The following is a 20,285-nucleotide window of genomic DNA, read 5'->3' on the forward strand; positions in this document are numbered from 1 at the left end:
GACTGATCCCCCTCCTTTAGAATGTTCTAGAACACCAGATGTTCCAGTTTTACAGTTTTACCTGCCACCTGATCATCCCACGGAGCACAGTTATATAGTCTAGACTAAGACCAAAATCACTGTTATACACTACAGTATCTTTACTAGATAAAATCCCAAATTGTAAAAGTTATAATATTAAGGTAGATATCCTAAAGCTATTAAGGTTCTAATTTAAATTATATTTCTAAATAATTCCCAAGCTGTATAGTTATAATTTAAATTATATTTTAAAATAATCTCAAATCCGTGACACTGATTTTGTTACATAATTGCATGTACTTTGCCCCGATCAGCTGTTTACTCGTCCGCCATTAAGTCCCACAAGCGCACGTTGTCCCACAAGTAAACACAGATATGGTTTTACGATGTGCATGGGGAACCTACACTGCCGATGAGAGATACCCACAGCGACTGAATGGTGCAAGTTTGAAACTATTTTCAAAGCCGAAGACTAACCTGGAAAAATGTCTACGATGGATAAAAACATGTGGACGACCGCATGACCAGCTCAATGTTGACAGAATCAACAAACACAAAGCCGTGTGCTCTACGGTATGTTATCGTTTAATTTTCTACACGGTTTTCCTTACGAATATTAACTTAAAGTTACTTGAAACACACGGCCCAGTTCAGTTAACATGTTCTGATAATACAAAACTCGGAAGTATAACACCCCTCCTTACTTCGTCTGTTCAATGTTGATGATTATGGTGAGCCCGGAGCCAAGCAGGCCTAGCTCACGTTCTAAAAAGACACGGACCTACTGTATGTGCTTGTCGTGGCATACATGCATCATCACGTTACATTATTTTTTTTAATTCACGGATGGATACTATCAGCTGATTATCATTATAGCAATATTTGAAGTAAACGTGGTTTAATCTTCATGGCTAGACAAAAATATGTGTAATTTTGTTTTGTTCCAAAATGCAACTTTCTTTAATTTCTATCACAATATTCTAAGCATGACAATTTGAATTATTTAAATATTAGTTGGTATTCAAATTGATGAGAAGTCATTTCATATCATCTCAGAATATCTGAACAGCACTACACATTTCTGTAAATCTTAAACATGAAGGTTATAACACATTACCTAGTAAATCTCAAATTATTCATTTTATTTGTACACAAACTTATGTAGTATTTTTTTTAATCAAGGGTCATTAAATTATATACCCCAGCTATTGTAGGGTACAGGTGCCTTGACACAAAACAGAACTGCAATGAGCTGGCAGCCTGACACTATAAAGATAATGTATCTTGCTAGATACAGACTGTCAGCATAAAAAAAATAATCAATTTAATTACAGCTGTATGTTTTATTTTCCTCTCAGCATTTTGAAGGAGGTAATGGACCAACTGCTTTATTCCCTGATCCATTACCAGCTGATGGCTCAAAAAGTACCCCAGCAAGGCCGTTACCAAAAACAAGATTGCTTACCTTTAACACAGAGTCATCAGATAATAAAAAGAGGAAAACATATCTTTATTACTGGATAATACATGTTGGACACAAAAAAGTCATTTTTTAACAATTAAATATGTATACATATAAAAGGCAAGAGTGTTGTAAAATACAAGTTGAAAACATCTTCAGATGTTAGTTACAAGTCTTGTTTACAGAAATACTTAACTACTATCTTTTTTTATATTATTCGCTGAACACAGACAGACAGACATTCTTTATTTCCTCCTTACGGAGATTAGTCTTAGCATTTTCAACACAATATTATGAAAAGTTGTGTGGACATAACATATTCAGGACAGTCGTATAGAAATAATAATAATAATATGGACAATGACATGACTATAGATATTACAGCATATCACGCAATACCACATGTGTGGTAACATAGTCGTGATGACATAATCCTTTATAAGAGTTCATTCATTTGGAATATTTGAAGCCATATTTAACACAAGTGCTTCCCATTCAGAATCCGTCACATATATATTACTTCTATCTCCTAGAAGAAAACTGCATTGTACCTTTTCAGGAGCGTTCGAAAATTGAATATAATTTTGCACTTCAATAGCGTTAACAACACCGTCTAGTAGCTTATCCCTACTTTTAAAGAGCTTTGGACACAACAATAAAAAATGCAGAGCTATGTCTTTGCTTCTTTTACCACATAATTTACACAGAACTTCTTCAGACTCGCATTGATATGCTAATTTGATCAGCTCGGCAATTTTCCAAGTTGATTTCGGGTGCTTCCTGGTAAGTTTCCACAAGGGATTAGGGCCTCTCTGTGGATGTATCGATATGTATCTACTGAGAGCATCAATGTTATTTGCTCTTTCAATCCAAATTGCATCATAGTAATTCTCAACACAGTTTTTTACGAGCATTTTCCAGTGCCTTGTGTCCGGTCGGAGAATATGTAGTCATAGAAAAGCGAAACAGCACCATATTTCACCATTATGTCAAATATGTCACCTATGAAGCTTACTTCTTTCAGGTAATTATTACACAAAACAAAGCCACACAAACGAATTAAAAACAGCGTTTTCCAAATGAAACCTGTATCAGCGCGACAAAGTTTGTTCCAGAAGAACAGCTTTCTTACCTCCACTTCTCCCCAGATATCGCGCATTCCTAACGCCCTTGTTGTAATGAGTGAGAGAGATCTCTGTTCGAACCCTTGGCATCGCCTGGCGGCTGGGTTCTTTCCAGCTCACTGATACAGGATTTTGTTGGGTCGGACCATAATTCGCAACGGTATAAGATACTGGAAATCACGACCGTTTCTACCACTTTACTGCTCAGCAACGGATTCATTCCATTTGGATGAATACCTACACTGATGAGAGAGTTGAGCGACTTCCTTCCTTTAGAACACGCTTGATGTATACCCTCATTACATGCAAGATTGGAGCAAAACATTACACCAGCATATACTTTGGATGTTTCCCATGAAATAGGATCGTTTTCTAAATAACAGTGTGCAGTTGGTGTTTTCTGATTGCGTTTTTGTTGTTGAACTGCATCACTGAACTTTTATTAGAATTGTAATTAAGTCTCCAAAGATTGGCGTAGTTTTGTACGATGCCAATTGCTTTTGCAACTTACCAATGGAAGCCGAAAGAAGAAGGGTGTCATCCGCCAGAAACACGCACGGTATATGTAACTGGCTTATTACCAGCCCGTGGCCAGCTATGTCTAGTTGCTTTGCGAGGTCGTAGATCATGACTAAAAATAGCCAAGCGGATAACGTTCGGCCTTGACCGACCCCTTGTAGCAAAGGATACTCCTCTCCTCTTTCTCCATCGAATAGTACGCACGCGGTAACATTTGAGAATGAGTTTGCTAGATTGTGCAAAAATTTCCGTTTAATCCTAGCTTATACACTTTGTAGAGCATCCCATTAATCCAAACACTATTGAAAGCTTTGGCATTATCAAGAAACGCCGTGTAGACATTTGATCCTAGTTCCAAGTATTGACATACAGATTCTTTAACGGCAAATGCTGCTGTTATACTACCACATTGTGGTCTAGAGCCTTGTTGCAAAGGATGAGGGAATCCTATGTCCGTGCACTTTTTCAAAATACGTTTATACAGAATTTTTTCTAATAACTTTTGTAAAATTGGTGTTAGGGTAATGTCTCTGTAGTTGTTCATGTTAAGTCTGTCCTTGTTTCCGCCTTTAAATAACGTTATAACATTTCCTTTTTTGAAATGTTTCGGGTATTCCTCTCTACTGATGATAAGATTGAATAGGTGTGTCACTATATCTATGATACAGTCTCTGCCGTAACGTAGATGTTCAGTTACGATACCATTGTGTCCTCCTGCTTTGCCATTTCTCATTTCGCTTATGGCATCTCTAACTTCATGCGACTTTATTGGTTTCTTGCATATAGTATTATCATTCTGTTTGCTCTGTCGATACATGTCTGCTAACTTGTCCTGTATTTCGTCCTTAAACTTATTGCTGAAAGTGTTTTTTCAGAGGGCTTCGATAGCGCACTATAGTGATCGGTCCATGCCTTCCTATTTCTGTCCGGGTCACGGCTGACTACATTATCCACACAAAGTTCCATCGTATCGAAACCTTTCCACTTTCGCTTACGGACAATGTTATAGAATGTTCCTATATCTACATTGGCTGCCTCTTGTAAATCCTCCAGCTGTTGTAGCTCATAGACTTCGCGCGCAGCGTCTAAGGATTTTCGAAAAACGCGCTTGGAGCGCTTATATGCTGTGTATGTTTCCGATCTGGGGCCCCTTGGTCGGCCGGCATGAATCCACTTTACCGAAACTGTCGCATGGTAGTGTGAAGATCCTTCACTTGCCCTGTGTTCCAGTACGGCTTAAGGTATGGGCGGTATTGCTTCATAGGTAGAGTTGCATTAGCTGCTTCGTGCAAGATATCTACAATACATTTGGTAATCTTATCAATATCAATAGCATCACGTATTGTTCTTTCGTTAATTTCCTTGTCTAGAATCAAAACATTTAATCGAGCCTCGTATTCCGCTCTCTGATCAGTGGTAACTCTTTTCCAATTTATCGACTTTTTGTGGAACTGTTTCCGTTTATGTGCAGCAGGTATAACATAGCATATTGACACGGGAAGGTGATCAGACACGTTTAGGTAGTGATCATCGTATGTATAGGACGATCGTACACAGTCGAGCTTACTATTTTCGACAAAAATACGGTCTATTAATGAGCAGTGACCGTCATTTGAAACATATGTACAACATTCTCCAGAGCTCCAGTTCTGAGAGTTAACAGATACAAGGTTGTTGTTCCTGAGAAACTCTTCCAGAAGTAAACCTCTTTCATTAGCTTGTTGAGTGTTTTTAGCACCAAACATTTTCGAGATCTGTGCATTAAAATCTCCAAGAATTAGGACTTGGCCCTGTTCGCTATATCTTTCATGAACATCCGATAGACATTCAAGAGTTTCTTTGTACACACGGATTGGGAGATTAGTGGACGGCAACAGTGCTCCCAGGACATACAAAGTCGAATTATTTTCCAGCTGTACAGCAACGCCAATAACATGATCAGATCCATCATTAATAAGTGGTGAAACTGCCATTTGTTTCCTCCACATAATAGCAACACCACCAAAACCGCGTGACTGTGTCCGTAGCTCAGGATCTGCCGAAATACGTTCGTCGCTTCTACCGAAAGACTGAAACTTGCTATGAACACTATTCAAAAATTCCATCTGCTCCGGAAGGAGCTAATGCTCAGTTATAACCGCTATATCTATGTCATTCAACAGCTCTGAAAGCTTGGGGGTACCATACATTATGTCCCGTGTGTTCCAGGTTAGTAAATTAATGTCAAGACAAAGAAAGGTCGCGTACATAAAGCAGATACAGCAGACAAAGTATACATTCACCATGACGACCGCTGATGCTCGTATTTTTCATTCGAACGATCTTCCCATTCTCTAATTAACACGTCTTCTGGCCTGAAACTAGGCAGATTGACTCTATCGAAATCAGTTTCCCTCACATTTAGCCTTGCTGTGTACGTTGGGTATCTACCGTCCCAAAACTTGATGATTTTCATATAGGTCACTTTAACTGATCTGTCAGCGGCATACGAAACGATACTGTCTATCACGTCTTCCTCTGAAGCGTCAGCTTTTATTCGTGACATCAAGAGTCTCTTGATCTTGGGCTTTCTTTTAACACCGCGAAATTCATATTTTGCAGGTTTGGAATAAACGCCGATTTGCTGTTGTGTATTATAACCATAAAAAGCTACTTTACGTTGCTTAGGCTCATTCGTTTGCTTGGTAGCCTCTACAGTTACGGACATGACGTTCGCTTCTGGGGTATAGGATTGAGCTGTCGCGTTAAGATCACTTAGTACTTGTATGTCGCTTGAATCACTCGATTTGTCAGAATATTGTTGAATTGCTGCTGCTATATCTTTGTAAGTTGGCTTTACTTTTGTTTTATCTTTGTTGTTGTATGTTGCTATTGGAGCGCGATGTGTATCCGTTTTCATTACGTCAACAGTATTACTGTCTACGTCTCGTGTAGTAACATGTTTGTTTATGCTTCTACCTGTTCTAGCAGAATCATTGAAATTGCTTTGTATGTTTGGTTTATTCTGATCTCGATTTACATCCGAGACTTTTTTCTGTAAACCCGATATGATAGTGTCTTTTTTTCGCACATCCGCTTGAAGTAGTCTGATTTCATCATGCAGATTAGTTATTTCCTCTCTGTTAACTCGAACCAAATAATACAGTTGGTCTAGCAATTTTCGCGCATACCTACTATTAAAACAAATAGTTCCGATATTCCCGGGGTAGCTGGGAGCGATGATTTGCCATTTTTACCATTTACACTGATGTCTGGGCTTATCGTTGCGTTCCCTTCGGGTGCCTCTGAGCCGTCAGTTACTAGAGACGAATCACTGATTTGTATACCTGTGCAGGAATTTCTCAATAATGCGTTCATATCTATGGTAGAATTGAACCTGTTTTTGTGACGAAATAAACTCTTTAGTTCACCGACAGCGACACCGCCGTCAATATAGTGGAAGAGTATGTATATATCATCAATGTACTTGTCTATTGCTGCAGAGTTCCCTGTGTTTGTTCGTCTCACGAGAACATTTTGAGGAGTTTCGGTGCGTTTAACTAGTGCTGTATCATATAAAGATTGGCGTACGTGTGAAATTTCATCTATATCACTATCAAAGATTGATTTTACTTTCTACTTGAATTCTTAATTGTCCAAAGTTCCGACAGAATCTGAGAGTAGGCGGAAAATATCCTTATCAATTTGCGTAGATGTCATACTAATTTCATCATCGCCTATTTTCTCGATTACGTTGTCGCTATTTGAAGCCATCGTATGGAGTTCAATATAAACCGACACACCTATCCCACACAGTGATTGTGAAGTTACCATTCACACCTGGTATGCGATAGACCGTGACGAATCGTCGACCGTGGGTACATCGAGTGCATGTCACAGGTTTCAAGTTTCAAGTTTTTATTACATTAAGTCTTTCTGACTTATCAGTTACAACAAATATCCATATACAGTTCAATTCACAATCATGCAATTATGCGGTGTACTATATAAAATTACAATGTACAAAATGTACGTACTATAGTGGAGAGTGAAGAACTAATTTATAAGCAATTGTGATCTCATTTTGTTCGCATGCACTAAATATTTACCTAAATTTCTTATTTCCGCGATTTTATTACTGTTTAGCAACTCTATTAATTTAAACATACTGGGATGTCTTATATAATAGTTTTTTTTATAAATTTACATCTAATTTCGGCATAGCGTGGACACTTTAGAATAAAATGAAATACGTCTTCCAGGTCATGCATATCGCATAAATTACATAATCTGTTTCTTCGATATATATTGTTATATCGGCCACATTCTATATTAAGCGTATGAGCAGATTGTCTAATTTTAACTATTTGCTTTACATAATTAAAATTAATGGCTTTAGTTAAATAATATTGATGTCCAAAATTACAAATGTATTGGCACTGTTCACCCTTTGAGGATGATGCGATCTTTCTAAAACATTCTTGTTTGTAAATATCACAAATCCGTTCCTTTATTATACGAAATGTGTGATTACTTACAACTGGGTTTTCCCACACGTATCCAAGACCTATTCTACATAATTCCTGTTTAACACTCTGTAACCAATTGTCATTGTAGCCGAGCATCTCAGCATAGCATGATTTAAGAATGCAGTTTTCAGAATTTCTTAATTTTATCCAGTAATTGAAAATACGGAACTTACGGACTATAGTCATAGGGTATCTGCCCAATTCATAATACACCATATCATTACTAGTCTTACTATGTAAACCTAGAATACGTTTACAGAACTTCACATGTATTTTTTCAATTTCGGGCGCCGTATGGAAGCCCCACACTTCCGCCCCACAACTAAGTACACTATTTACATATGTGTCAAACATCGCTAATTGCGTTTCTATATTGAAAAAATTACTTTTGCAGATATTCAAGATTGCAAATAATGCTTTTCTCGCTTGGTCAGCAATATGCTTTTGTGTTTGTCTGAATTTACCATTTAAATTAAGCAGCACTCCTAAATAACAGAATTTATCCAATAATTCTAATCTGTTCTCCTTATAATACCATTGTTCATTCTCTTTTAATTTTCCCCCCATTACGGAATACAACAATTTTTGTTTTCGCTGTATTTACAGTCAGATTCCACTTTTCTGTATATTTCGCTAGGGAATTCAACATTTTTTGCAATCCATCTGGTGTTTCAGCAATGACCACCATATCATCGGCATACATTAGTAAAAACATGTTAATCTCTTGTATTTCTATTGATGGACAATTGTCAGATTAAAATTGCATTTCGCAATCGTTCACATACATAGAGAACAACAGAGGTGATAATATTTCCCCCTGAAATAATCCGTTTTCATAGCCGAAATAATCAGATAGAGTACCATTATATTTTATACAACATTTAACATCTTTATACAACGATCTTATAATTTTTAACATATTTCCACCAACCCCTTCTCTGATCATTTTATACCATAAGTTTTGTCTATTTACAAAATCAAATGCTTTGGTGTAATCCACAAAGCAACAATAGAGACGTTTTCTGTTTTTTAATGTACGATTAATTAATGTTTGTAAGGCAAATATGGCGTCAACTGTTGAAAAGTTTTTTCTTAATCCAAATTGCGCATCTGTAATCTTATTGTACTTCATTTCAAATGTTACCAGTCTGTTATTAACAACGGCTGTAAAAAGTTTACCGAAAGAACTAAGCAACGTAATACCCCGATAATTATCTGTATTATTAATGTCACCTTTCTTGTGTACAGGTACAATGTTACCTATGGACCATGAGGATGGGAAATAACCCGACCTGAAGATATGATTGAATAAGGCTAAAAGACATGGCATTAAAATATCTGTACAGTGTATAAAATATTCGTTGAGTATACCATCCTGACCACAAGCTTTATTGTAACTAAGGTTTCCAATAGCCTCACGTATTTCAGACTGTTTTATATCAACGTCAACTTCCTTGAAAATAGGAGAATCAAAATTAACATCATAATAAAAAAAATCATAAATGTCTTTATCAGTGTTGGGTACGCCTGTATTTAGCATAGAAAAATGTTAATAAAAATCTGTTACATTTAGATCGGTGTTAATATTGTTTTTATATTTTCGGAATGTTTTGTAAAATGCACGTGGATTGTATTTACGCAAATAAATTACGCAAATAAATTAGCATATCTCCTTGATAACATCTGTATCTCTTTTTTAACTTACATTCTAATTTCTTATATGCAGATTTTTTACTTGCAAGGTAGTCTCTGTTGTGATTAGATTAGATTAGGTAGATTGTGTGTACATATATATATACATACATTAATATATCATCACAAAAAGTCAAAGTTAATTCAAAAATATTTGCCGAATGCAACACAATTACATACCAAACTTCGTCTTATTCAGAACCATATCATTCACCGATCAGACCTTAGTCATTGTGTCTGCTTTCAACGTGCATAGTCCATAATATCACAGTACGATAGATGACCACTGCACAGGTGACGGCGCCATCTGCTTTATTCCCTGATCCATTACCAGCTGATGGCTCAAAAAGTACCCCAGCAAGGCCGTTACCAAAAAGAAGATTGCTTACCTTTGACACAGAGTCATCAGATAATAAAAAGAGGAAGAAATTTCCACTAAATGAAAACACAGAGATGTGAGTAAAACATATCTTTATTACTGGATAATACATGTTGGACACAAAAAAAGTCATTTTTTTAACAATTAAATATGTATACATATAAAAGGCAAGAGTGTTGTAAAATACAAGTTGAAAACATCTTCAGATGTTAGTTACAAGTCTTTAATATTGTTTACAGAAATACTTAACTACTATCTTTTTTTATATTATTCGCTGAACACATGTATATATTGGATTGTATTGTATGAGATCAGTGTCATAACGAAGTCAATGACTATATATACCTTCAAGACAGCATAAGACAATTTCTTACTCCTTTTTTTTTTACAGCACAAATTGTGAATTTGAAGCAGATGATAACTCGGAGGGAACAGTCCTTTCAACAACTGAATCAGCAACACAGACAGATGAGAGATGTCAGTAGTCTATCTAATTAACATCAAAATAGATACTAATACACATTTTTCAAGAATGAGGAGCATTGTCCTTATAAAATAATGCCAGCTTGTACAACATATCTCACATATATGGAATATCAGACAAGATTCTTTGTACAATTAAGTCACAATGTGTATAGACAATGAACTCACAAAAGTCACATCCTGTGATCATCAACTGTCCTTGAACTTGGGCATAATATTCATGGCTTTGCTTTAAGTTAATTTTCCCATTATTTTTTTCCAAGCAAAATCCGTTGATTTTGTCACATGCTTCTGAAATTGTCATGTTTCTTGCTGAAAATGGATATTTTATTTTTGCTGCTCCACACTGACCATCACAGCACAACTTTCAATCAGGGGAAGCACCAAGAAATGAAAATTCTTAATTGATGACTAGTCCGCATTCATGAAAATGTGATGAAGGAAATTGTTTCAAATATTTTCTTTTCCCGCTAACCTCCGTTTTTCTCCCGTATTCTAATGGTGTCGCATTAACATATTTGGTACCAAAGATCAAGTCCACAAATGACTGAGTCGGTTTAGCTTTCCTCTTCAGTATTTTGCCAAAGTTTGAAGATGTTATCCTTGATTTTCTTGCCTCATTCCAGAGTTTTGAATTTGACTCCGCTCTGGTTTCCCTTTCAATTTCTATGATGTAATCTTGGGTAACACTGTGGTCTTGATTTAGTTCTTGAAATTCACAGGGCAATGTTACTGGTGCTTGTCTTGTGACACAGGTATCTCCACATCCATCAGATGATACTTGTACTTGTGGTTTCTTTAAGTTTCTTGTCTGTAAATTGTAAATACATATAGTTTATTTTGATTATAAAATGATACATAAGTATTATACATGAACTTGTAAATTACATGTACATACCACTAATTCTGAATGAAATGCATGTTATCATGTTGATCAAATGCATTTATTGTGGTTATTATTTTTTCAGGGATCACGCCTTTAGATCTACTTTCTGTCACAACAGAGCTTCATGAACTTCGGGCAGTAGTAAAAAGCCAAGAAAAAACTATTGAGGAGTTACAACAACTTACCAAGAAAACAAAGTTGCATGGTTTTGGGGTAAAACAAGTACTGGAGAAGGAAGACAACCTCAAAAATGTTTTCAAATACTATACAGGAATAGTGCATATACGGTTTTTAGCACTGCTCAGCTTCCTTGTTCCCCCAGAATACAAGATACCTTATGAAAAGGGACGGAGAAACATAAAGCGTCTATCGGACGCCGACGCTTTGTTTTTAAGTTTGTGTTGTTTGCGTCACAATTTCGGTCTGAAAGATATTGCAATGAGGTTTGGAATCTGTGTACAATCTGCTGGTGTTGTGTTTAATACATGGATAGCTCATATGTATTTCAAGTTGGGACAGTTGTCAATATGTCCTCATAGAGACACAATAATCCAAAACATGCTCAAGGAATTCAGGAAAGACTATCCAACAACCTGATGATTATTGATGGGACAGAACTAAGAACCCAAACTCCTTCTGCCCTTGGACTTCAAAGTGAAATGTACAGTGACTATAAATCTTGCAACACCTTAAAAGGATTATGTTACACAATAATTACTCCGACACGTGGTATTTGAGTTAAATTTTATTTCTTGCCGTGGTTACACAAGATCCTGTTCAAGTCCACCCCCATCTCCCGCTTAAGTTCCTACTTCCCTCTACAGGCCCGCACTGACTTGTCTAGCTCCCGAGCTCTAGCCTCCAACCACTCTCCTGCTCTTCTCCCGCTACTCTCCTGCTACTGTCTATTGTCTTAGTATTAATAATACCAAAACACTTCAATTCTAACTAAGCCCCGATTGGATGACAATACCCCACCCCGCGAGCTCATGTAACCTTATCTCAGGGATCCCGATGTACTTTACCGTCCAGTATGCTATCTACTCTGATCGGCGATCCCTCCCCAGCTATCTCGCTACAGTGGCTAGGTGCGTGAGGCACACCCTTGATATCTAAGGGCTACCAAACTGCCTGTCCATCACAGGACGTTAACCCTGGTCCAGTGCCTGACTTTTGACACCTGTTGTTATTGTTTCCAGAGAACCTGTTGTACTTTAAATTTCTGTTTTAAATTATATTCTCTAAATTGTATTTCTACTACCCATTTTGTTACAATTAATTGGATGTGACCCAAATAGTAATGTAATGTTTGTGTCAGAGTTACATTCAGAAAGTGGATTTTATGAAGTCTTAAAGGACATGAAAAAACATGGCTACATGGAAGATGATGACTCTATCATGGCAGACAAGGGATTCACTATTGATGATGAACTAAAAAAACTGGGACTGAGGTTAAATATTCCACCTTTTGCCAAGACTGGTACACAAATGAGTCAGTGAAACCCAAAACATTGCTAAACACAGGGTGCATATTGAGAAACTCGTAGCAAAAGTAAAAACTTTCAAAATGGTTTCACACAGAGTGCCGACAAGTCTATTTCCAAAAATTAATGAAATTTGGTCTGTATGTTGTCTTCTGACTCTTTTTCAGGGTGTTTTTGTCAAAGACAAACAATCAAAGTACTAACATTTTTCCCATACGTATTGCCAAATATGCCATCCTGGTAATATAAAGAAAACTATATTACACTTGTGAAAAACAATAAACTTACCTGGTATGAGAGAATGGATCCCAAAGGAAGTTGGCCAAATACTGCTGTAGTTGCTTTTGGAGCTGAATTCAGCATAAAATGCTGGAGTGGTGTTTCTTTTAATGCTGCCAGTTTTGATTCATCTGAAGTAGTGACTTCTGGTAATCTGGAGAAAACAATAAATGCTAAGTATTTTCTGATATACATGTTGTGCTGTTGTCATTTACATGTAGATAAACAGATTTATGGCAAATTCAGCTATTTTTATGCAATTTATGTATTTTCTTTAAATATGAATACATGAACTAAGCATAATGTCATCAGGGTGTAATAATATCTGACATTAAGAGTACATTTGTTTGCATTACTTTAATGATACCAACGTGAGACAAACCAGAACTTAATCTCTTCCTGAAATATGCAAAGAAATATAGGTAGTCTTCCAAGATTTTCTGATTGCCTGGTTCATCTGTCACCCTCTCGAACCGTTCGAGAGACACAATTGAAGAACTACCAAAGGTGAAGAAAAGCGCCTTTTATTTCCGGTAAGCTTACAAAACTCTCTCGCTCCCGTACCTGCCCTGGTACCAGGACTCGTGACACCAGTACGTCCAATACTCTGTCTAGTGACCGGAGTGAGGGACGATCTTGTCCCCTCCTATTTATGTCTAATGCCTACGTGACTGTCAAATTTGATGGGTGACCCCGGTCGACCAAGGCTGTCAAACTACTACTAATTTTGAATTGAATCCCAGACATTCTGGAGCTAAAACAGTCGAAAACAAATACAAAGCCTTCAATTCGGCCACACACGCCAAGGACCGGTCTCCCAGTGTAAACAAAAGACTTTCAAAAATTACGTCACATAAACATTTGTCAACGTTTTAGGTATTAACTATTGCGCAGTTTGTGCACCTGCCTCAGCAGCAGCAGTACAGCGTAGTAAAGTGACCTTAATATATGTCCCCCACAGATCAATGACTGTGTGTCAGAACATATAACTAAAACAGATAATTCTGCTTAATAATTAAATATTATAAACATCAACTCAGTAATATAACCAAAACAGATAATACTGCCTAATATCTAAAGCAAGGGCAGATAACCCTGCATAGGGTTACACATCACCCAATAAACAGACAAGGTCAAGATGATCATTATTGTTAGGCAGAGCCTGAGCTATATAGTCCTTTATTTATGTTGTAATACCTATAGTTTTCATCAATTCCACATGTCGGGGGTTTTCCTTTCCTCACTTCCTTAGGTCTGGCTACTATAATGTGATTCAGAGGAACAGGCTCTATTTTTGTTCCCCGAGGAACATGCCATTGCTGAGGCACACTAGTGCAGCTCTGCTGGTCCGGAACACATGAGAAATTGTGCAGTTTAAACCCTTGAAGACATTTTAGAAGACCAACTAAGTGAGAACACTGGCCATTTAATCTGAAAATTGGAGAGAAATAAATCAGGAATGCTCAAAAATATTTTTATGGTGAAATGTTCACTTAATCAAGACTTAATGGTCATTAAATTGCAATACATATTTATTTCAGGAATTAAAATCAATTGAAGGTGAATTCATTGTTACATTATTGAATTTACTCTGGGACAATAAAACATAAACAAAAGATAAAGTAGAGAACATTTTATTGAGGACATCAGTCTAAAGATTTTAGTTCAGGCTCGGTACGGGGAACCTGTCCTCATGAGCCCATAATAACACATCCCGTGTTTGGAAAATAAAAATATTATTGAATAAATATATACAACACAGATATCTACTTGATAGCAATTGTAAATGAAGAAAGCAAATTATAATGTACAATGTGATTGGTGATGAGTACTAAACAAATTAACTTCTAGCATCAAATAATTGCGCAGCAACGCATGTTCCTCCTGGTTGATGTTGATTGAGACGTTGGCGTCAAGGTTTTGTTTTAACTGTTTAAACAATGTTTGTGCTACACTTGCAATTTCAGATGATCGAAATTCGTTAATGTCTGCCGGGGAAATATAGTTGGAAACTGAGCAACTTTCAGATATGAGTTTCCTCTTTTCCCCCGTTTTTCGTACGTTAGTGTCAACCTCTTCACTAGCCATGTGCTCCTCGGAATCAATAGAATCGCTTGGTTGAATAAATTCGGGGTCACTGTCCAAGGGTTGTTTCCTAGAAATGTATATCTCACTTCCTGGATCGGAAGATGTATCATATCTGTTTTGGTTGTATCCTAAAATGTCCATGTCTTCTGTACTGTCATATATACAGTCAAACCTGTGTATAAAGGACACCCAAGGGACAGAGCAAAAGTGTCCTTTATGGATAGATGTCCTTTATAAAGAGGTTAAGTATATAGAAAATCTCACTTTGTGTGATTGACGAGTCTGTCTTTTATATAGAGGTGTCCTTTATAACATGTTTGACTGTACAATATAAGTAACAATACAGGTATTTAATAAATGTAGGTCATGAACCATTGTTCCATCAAGTAATGCACATAAGATTTATGAGAAAAAAAAATTAAAAAGGGTAGATCTGCTGGTAAATGTAATTTTTTGTTCTAAATAATATTTTTTTATTTTACTTAAATATACCTCGATCAATAATACCTATTTTCACACTTCATACACTATACAAAGGCATTGCATATTATCTTACAATCCGACAAAAAGATGATCTTTGTTTCATGAAATCTTAACCTTTAGGAATAATTACTACATTCCGAGAAAAATATAATTATCATTTCTCTATCATTATAATATAAAATATAATTATCATTTCTCTTATGCTTGGTGTTTTCCTACTCAGCCAACATATCCTATTTTATTGCACGGGTAATGTGGTGACTGGGGAGGGGGGTGGACAATGGGTACTAATTACAGGTAAGGCTATAGTATGTTTGAGGAAAGTGACTGATTCTCAAATAACAACTTTCATGTACCTGTGGAATCAATATATTTGATTATACCATTCTCCCTTCCATTGATTTTTGTGTTTATCTGCTTCCATATTGATAATGGTTGAATTTATAGAAAGAAATATTTTATGAATTTGAAACAGAAATGTTTTCCACCGTAGATTTTTTGTCCTGTAAAATTTTCATGTATTTAAAATGTGTGACACTTCAATAAAATATTTCTTATATTAAAATGTATCAAATTTCTTATAACTTCATAAAAAATAGTAGTGAGAAATACAAAAAAAATATTGGTGCAAAGTAAAATATCATTTACTCACATTTGATGTAAATAATAATTAATTGTTTCATATCGATTACACCTCTGTTTAAATTTTACAATTTTGATACATCAGTATAATGAAAATTAGTCTATGTTGAAACAATCATATGAAACCACTATTTCTCTTCATGTCTTCATGAAAACTTAACTTTTTTTTACAAGTTCATATAGCATGCTAGCTTATATTGGCTGACCACTAGAATTATGCTTAAATAGACTAGGCTCCTATACTTATTTTTGTCCAGGTAAATACAGGTAATGTTTTTATTAAGATGTTGGCTGAGTGGAAATCACCCCTAGTCATACAGAGAGAGCCGTTAACACCTATGGATATTCGGTCATACCTGACTGATTTTGTCGGCCGGGTAAGACGTGTAACTTTTGACACTTGTGTATATGGACTGCTGGGGTGTTCTCTGAATGCCCACATCTTTTTTTAACAATAGGTAGGTGTTGTTTCAAGGAACAAGGGGAAGGCAGTTATATATACTGTTTCATATAAGCTGTCTTTTTCACCTTTATATTTACCTGAGATTTACCTGTGTTTTACAAGATTTTCAAGATTTTATTTTATTACTCTCTGCAACACATACGCATGTAACAAGAGGTCATACAATATTTAAATCAGACATAACAGGGAGAGTAGATATGGTACACATTAAAGTTCAACATAAACTCATATATTCAGTATCATTTCATAGGCAAATTTAGTAGTATTTTATGGACAGATGAAGTATTATTTCATGGACAAATTCAGCAATAAAATTTTAACAGATTCAGTATTATCAAGGACAGATTGAGCAATATTTCATAGAAAGATTCAATAGTATTTCATGGACAGATTCTGTGTTATCATGGACACAATCAGAATTATCATGGACACGGTCATTAATTACATGAGTCAATTTAACATTAACTATAATGAAATCAAAAAGTTGCAAACACCAATTATATCGATTATTTAGAGGAACAAGGACGTATCTCTCATATTGAGTGCTGAGAAAGTAAACTGACGTATCCCATTTTTTTCACTTTTTACATCCTGATACATAACAAATTAGAATAACTTTTTCATTTAGAATTTGTACTTTTTATTCCTCAAAGAGGACTGAATACTTGAAAGTGTAGGCATATCTCACAGAAAATATGCAATTACTTAAAGAACAAAGACGTATGTGAGATAATACCTTCTTTCCAGAGTTTTTGAAATAAACACAGTGAAACATTTTGCAGAATAAAGACGTATTTAAGATACGACTTTGTTCCACTAAAGGAAACGCTGTAACATGCCTATGTGTTGAAAGGTACAAAGTCGTATCTCAATTAAAATAATAAATTGCGTTAAATGTGAATACATTTTGCTTATTTTGCGTCTATTGTTAAGAAATATTGCACATTGGAGGTGAAATCCACAGAAGGTGATGTGCGTGAAGATAAGAGCTATTTTGGTGTAAAATTCAAAGGTGGATAAAATGAACTAGGTAAGAAACTGTCCTATCACTTGACACAGAAAAGAAAGTTGAAGACCGCCAGATATGAATTGACAATACAATGTAAGTACATTTTAATAACTAGTTATTGCTGTGAAATTGTATTGGGTAATCCTAAATGCTTATCATTTGATAAAAGATTATGATCAAATGATTTTATGTAAAAAGGTGTGTATTATAGAAAAGATACGCCAGTTTAGAGTATCCAATATAAAGGCTTCCAGTTGCAGCAATATTTTGACTTTTTTCTAACATATATTTACAATTTTGTAAAATAATCCAACTAGCATCACTAAAAATGAGATGATATAGTAAAAATATTTCCATTTTGCTCAAATTATGCCATGAACAAAGCCTCAACAAATTCTAAAAATGTCTTGTGTACCTAGAAATTTTTCCCATTGAAAAAAAAGTTCCTAGTTAGGAAGAGCTTTGAACAAACGGTCACTGTGTAATAACTTGCACATTTAAGGCCAATCAAACTCAAACTTCATACATAGATTCCTTATGGAAAGTGTTCGCTTTCAAATCTTTTCCAGCTGTAAAGGTCAATGGTCAAGGTCACTGTTACTCTGAATAAAAAATCAGTCACCACATATTAAATTGATTTCTCTTAATTGGGCCAATCAAATCAAACTTCACACAAAGATTCTTCATTGAAAGTGCATCATTGGAAATGTTTTGCAACTTTAAATGTCTAAGGTCAAGGTTACTTAAAATATGAAATCAGTTGCAATGCAATCATTGTCTCACATGATGAGATTTGGTACATAGGGGATACAAGAAGTTATGCCCTTTTGCTTTATGTGTGGAGTTATTATTGGGTAAAAATTACTTTCAACCCAATTTTGATGAAAATTGGGATGTCAGAATTTTGTACAATAAGGAGGAAGATGGGGATTTACGATTTATGAGACTGATATTGATAGTCACCATGCGGGGCCCTTGCAGAGGCCCCATTTTCAATCACCTCTACCTATTTATGAAAAAAATAGCATTGTAGAGTAAAAATAGTTTACAGGCAATGGTGCCAACTGGAACAATTCTTACGCCCTTCCTGCAGAGCATTACACGTCTTTCAATAAGCCCACTCATATTCCAGTTATTAGCCTACACTTACCTGACAAAGTTCCATGATATTGCTATATCTATCCGAGTCTTGTATCAAGCCATTTCTGGCAATAAGCCCAGTATTTGCATTATAACCCAAGCCCTTTTGCATCAGCCTCATTGGGAATCATCAATAAATCAATATTACCTGTCAGTAAGCCTATGCAGCATTACTGTGCTGATTATTTATTAAATTATTGAAAGTTTGAAATTTCTTAACCTTGAACTGACACTTGCAATTGACAATATTCAATTTAAAAGTATGCATTTTAGTAATCAAAGAGTAATAATACACATTTATCCTTTCAGATGTTATTGGATTGCCACAAATGCAAAACATTGAAAGAGAAGTTAAGCGACCTGGATTTCCGAGCTTACCATTGTGCAGGCAAATTACATCCAATCATTAACCGTTTATCCAAACTTTTTTTATGCAGCCGCTTATTTCAAGGGATCTGCGAAACTTTTGGGTAACCCACACATTGAAAGATTTGGACAGACTCAGCAGATTGAATGATTTGATAAAACTTCAGAACTGTAAGATTCTCAAGCATGTAGTAAATCATAAAAATGTGTGAAACTGATAGCTCTGACGATGAACTTCCACTGTCTAGATATAAAACGTCTGGGAAAAATCATTATGACTCCGAAGATAGGAACCCCTTATAAATATAAAGAATAAAATTGCAGAAGAAAATGAACTCTCCAAGTTAGAAACAACGCTTGCGGAAGAGGATGAAATTCTTCAGTCGTTGGGGGTCTTGTTAGAGGTTCCTGATGTTGAGCAGACCGAAAGTGAAGAAATTGTTCTTGAAGTTGCAGATATTTCCTTTTGTACAGAGGAAAGCCAGATCCAAACATTCCCAAATGATTTAAGTATGGAAACAAATCCCATTGAAGTAGATGCAGAAAATATTTTTCCTGACCTTGTAATGGATAACGTCTGTTCCACACTTACCGACAGTGACACTGAGAGATTACTCCAACTACATGTATTGAAAATGAACAATCAGATGAACTAGGAGAGAGCTAGAAAGGAAAGAAGAACGTTACAGAATGGAAGGAAACTGTTCGAAGACGTTGAGGAAATTTGGGTGAGGAATACAGAAGCAAACGAGGAAAACTCATAAAAAGGAGAGCAATGAAACCCTCATGCGGTCAGGGTTGTCGGTATAAATGTTCAACTAAAGTCAATGATGAATAGCGTCGAATATTGTTTGATATTTTTTGGAAAATTGACAATTATGACAGGCAAAAAGATCACGTCTGAAAAATGTTAGCAAAATAGCATGCAAGCAGAAAACAAAATCATGTAGGAGAAATAGCACTATCCAGTATTTTTTTGATTGTAGTGGTCAGGAAAATATTTAAGTTTGCAAAAGTATGCTTCTTAAACACCCTCTCAGTATCGGAGAAAGTTGTCCACACTGTTCTGCACCAGCACGATGCTTTCGGTTTTCCAAAATCTGATGGTAGAGGTAAGCATACAGTCACAAACACAGATTCAAACATAAAAGCTAACATCAAACACCATATTGACAGATTCCCAAAGATTCCTAGTGACTATTGTCGGAAAACGTCATCCAAACAATACCTTTTCTCCCGAGCTCAATGTTAAAAATG

The 20,285-nt window shown here is 35.8% G+C and overlaps 1 pseudogene; it reads left to right on the top strand.

Moving 5' to 3' along the window:
* The first annotated feature begins 396 nt into the window (after nucleotides 1-396).
* Nucleotides 397-12,761, top strand: LOC132564699 (uncharacterized; annotated as a pseudogene).
* The last annotated feature ends 7,524 nt before the right edge of the window (nucleotides 12,762-20,285 follow it).

The sequence above is a fragment of the Ylistrum balloti genome, unplaced genomic scaffold (genome assembly GCF_031769215.1).
Source record: "Ylistrum balloti isolate Yb309-2 unplaced genomic scaffold, AGI_CSIRO_Ybal_v1 Utg372562, whole genome shotgun sequence".
Lineage (NCBI taxonomy): Eukaryota > Metazoa > Mollusca > Bivalvia > Pectinida > Pectinidae > Ylistrum > Ylistrum balloti.